Source organism: Centroberyx affinis, unplaced genomic scaffold (genome assembly GCF_046629955.1).
Source record: "Centroberyx affinis isolate AG114_WGS23_722 - 3 ecotype Tasmania unplaced genomic scaffold, CSIRO-AGI_Caff_v1 ptg007594l_1, whole genome shotgun sequence".
Taxonomy (NCBI): Eukaryota; Metazoa; Chordata; class Actinopteri; order Beryciformes; family Berycidae; genus Centroberyx; species Centroberyx affinis.
In genome coordinates, this window is record NW_027283830.1 from 134,864 (window position 1) to 138,532 (window position 3,669).

General features: G+C 43.7%; 1 non-coding gene across 1 annotated transcript; it reads left to right on the forward strand.

Moving 5' to 3' along the window:
• Positions 1–3,013: 3,013 nt before the first annotated feature.
• On the forward strand, positions 3,014–3,095 carry trnal-uag (transfer RNA leucine (anticodon UAG)). Its single transcript has one exon. It is a non-coding gene; the product is annotated as a tRNA-Leu (tRNA).
• Positions 3,096–3,669: the final 574 nt, after the last annotated feature.

Below are 3,669 nucleotides of genomic sequence, written 5' to 3' on the forward strand. Positions count from 1 at the left end.
CAACATTTGGGGAAGCCGGCAACATTAAAGAATTCTTGCTTTGTCCCCACAATTTCCCGTCTGTTTTGGGGAAATCTGATGTATCTCACCACTCTACGAGCAATGGCTGGTACAACATCCCACATGGCCCTGCTGATGGATGGTATGATAGGTGGAAGGAGCCAGATGCAAGAACCTGGAGTGTTGAAAGCAGTTTGACAATGCCAGGTATTGCATGGCATCTCTGGGTGGCAGGCTCAAGATCGTGCTTGATGTCATCAAGTATAGCAAGAATTAGTTGAGCTGGTAAACCTGTATCTGCGAGTAATTTCAGTCTCAGTTAAATCAACAAGTGATATTCTCCTTCGAAATATCAGTGTATGTCTTCAAAAAGAAGAAGCAGTGTGTCATAGTGAGTTGGGAGAGCATCCTTCAACAATTTCCCAACAAAGAAGACAAAGAAAATAAGCAAGAGTGGCACAAATCAGTTCTTGTTTGTGGCCAATGCGAAAATAATGGGCAAATCACTCATATCAAAGGAAGTGGAAGTGGTTTTTTTTAGCACCTGAAATGGAGAGAGCATCTTCTCATATTCATATAACTTTTTGAGCTCATGTTGCTTTGTTTTAAACATGTATACCTAAAACAAAATGATCTCAGACGGGTCCAATAAAAACTTAAGTTTATTAAATAAATCTCAATTGAACAAGTACTGAATACACTCCTAGTATACATTAACGAATTAGATATAAATTAAGGGGAAAAAAAGAAAGAAAAAAAGAGAAAAAAGAAAGAAAAAAAGGAAAAGAAAGGGGAAAAAAAGATATAAATTAAGTTATAAATTGATTTGATAACTATCAAGTATTGTGAAAAACAACAATAATTTCAACATCATTTATTCTACTATTACGCTTATCTGTTAATTATTTCTATCCTCATTACTTGTAACAATGAATACACATCACCACAAAAGTGTCCTGGGACCTGACACAGCATCACACCGCGGGAACAGAACTAGGCCACACGCCGCTCCGCCTGGCCTAGCAGCCATAAGACAACGATAAATAAATCAGGACTGAGATCCGGCACTCCGCGCTCGGCCGTGCGGCCTGCCTGCCGCGTCCCGGGCCGCTTTGGCGAGCCCGGGACGCTAAATCCAACCTGACAAGAGCCGCATCAAACTTTTACGGCCTTGTAAGCGATCCGCCGCTGCACTGGGGAGCTGGTTTATTGGACAGATTAAAATTGCATGGTTCATAGTGGAATACACACACACGCGCACACACACACACACACACACACACACACACACTTCTGCTGATGTTTCAGAGTGAAATGTGGGCAGAGTGGAAGCTTCCTCCTCTCCTTCCATCTACTGCTTTCATGTTTCTTCTCTCTCCCTCCCTCACTCTTCTCTCACTCCCCATCCTTTACCTCTCTCTCTCTCTCTCTCTCTCTCTCTCTCTCTCCATTCACCTCAATCACAGTCTTTTTTAGTAGTAGTTATACTGCTAATAATAAGAAGAAGAAAAAGAAATCAGAGTAAACTTTCCAAAACACAAAAAACAGCAGAAATCAACAGCAAAAACAATGAAAGTAAGCAATACAATAACCTAAAACTAATCTCTTAAATAAAAGGTCAAAAACAAACAAAAGAAAAGATTATTTCATAAAAGAAAATCTATAAAACTGAGTTAAGGTTACATCAGGCCCTGCTGTTATTTTATTGTAGGTGTGCTGGTACTGTTGGTACTTTGCTCTCTCTCTCCCTTACACTCTTTACTCAATGTCTCTCTCTCTCTCTCTCTCTCTCTCTCTCTCTCTCTCTCTCTCTCTCTCTCTCCATTCACCTCAATCACTGCCTTTCTTTCTCCCTCTACCAACCCCACTAACTCATTTTCCTAGACAATTCTTTATGGATTTTTTCCAAATAATTCCTCTTGGGAGAGAGCAACAGTGCAGCAATAACTAACCAGCACTAGTTCACCGGCACGCAGTCACAAAGTGGGACGTATACTGCGTCTACACCTGCAGGTGGTTTTTCTGGTTAATTATTGCTGCACTGTTGCCCCCTCCCAGGAGGAACTATTTGGAAAAATTCAACTTTTTGCTTCCTCTTGTTTTGTTTCCAGCTGGCACTCGACCAGCATGCTGTAAGCGAGGTAAACAGGCAGAATAATCAACCAAAATATGTATTTTTAAGTTATTTGTGAACAGAATCTAAACATCTCCTTTGTATTCTTTACTGTATCATGACTGTAGCCATGTGGGGAATTTAATATATTTGTCTGTTTCCACTGTTAGAAGACTAAAATGGAATGGAAGAATGAATAGCTGTGTATTCCTCACAGACATTGCTTACTAGTTGAATTGTAGGAACTGCTTGCACTTCTATGAAAACAGTGACTTGAGTTAGATCTTTTTTTTTTTTTTCCATATAGGCGGGAGAACTGCATGCATGCACAGATAAGTGACTGACATGAAAGCATGCTGGGAGAGCATCCAGCGAACAAATAGGTTTAATCAGACTGGGTCTTATCTGCTTTGGCAGGAAACGCAATCTGCAGCTGCATGGATAAAAACTTGCTCACATGAACGCATATGGCACAGACACACACGACTTCTTAGCATAAGCAATGAGTCAACATACAGCAAGGATTTATTTATCTGTACTCCTGCATGTACAGAGACATCAGAAAGGCACTGTAGCCCTGGTGGCCTAATGGATAAGGCACTGGCCTCCTAAGCCAGGGATTGTGGGTTCAAGTCCCGGTTTGGCTGACTGAAAGCAGAGTGGCGCAGCGGAAGCGTGCTGGGCCCATAACCCAGAGGTCGATGGATCGAAACCATCCTCTGCTAAATTCTTAGCTTTTCCAAACAGAAAGCCTCCATCATGTCCACGACTCCAACATTCATGCCTTCATTCTCCTGTCATCGCATGAGTAATCAGCCCATGTGTACATTGACATGCCGTCTCTCCTCTCTGCTGCAGTGGACACCATAGCTGCTTCCCAAGCATCGCAGCAGAGCAGCTGGTAGTGTGGCCGAGTGGTCTAAGGCGCTGGATTTAGGCTCCAGTCTCTCTGGAGGCGTGGGTTCAAATCCCACCACTGCCATATGGCTTCTGGTTAGCTTTGCCCCTCTGTGCTCAATCCTTCTAGCAATACCTACGTTATGGCAGGAAAACGTCAAACCACAGAACAGAGAGGCTGCTTGCAAAGTCCAATAAAGGAGCTGACACCTCAACATGCACTTTTCAACATGTATTAGCAAGAGTTTTGACTGAGAACGCCAGTTGCCATGCTGGTTCTATCTCGTTACACCGCAGCCGACTGTGGGTGTAGTCCCAGTGGCCTAATGGATGAGGAGCCAGGGATTGTGGGTTCAAGTCCCATCTCGGCTGACTGAAAGCAGAGTGGCGCAGCGGAAGCGTGCTGGGCCCATAACCCAGAGGTTGATGGATCGAAACCATCCTCTACTAAATCTTAGCTTTTCCAAACAGAAAGCTTCCATCATGTCCACGACTCCAACAGCCCTGCCTTCATTGTCTTGTCATCGCATGAGTAATGTCGACATGGCTTGGACACCACAGCAGCATGTATTAGCAACAGTTTTAGCTGAGAACGGCCGTTACCGTGCTGGGTCTACATCATGACACCGCAGGCAGCTGTGGGTGTAGCCCCAGTGGCC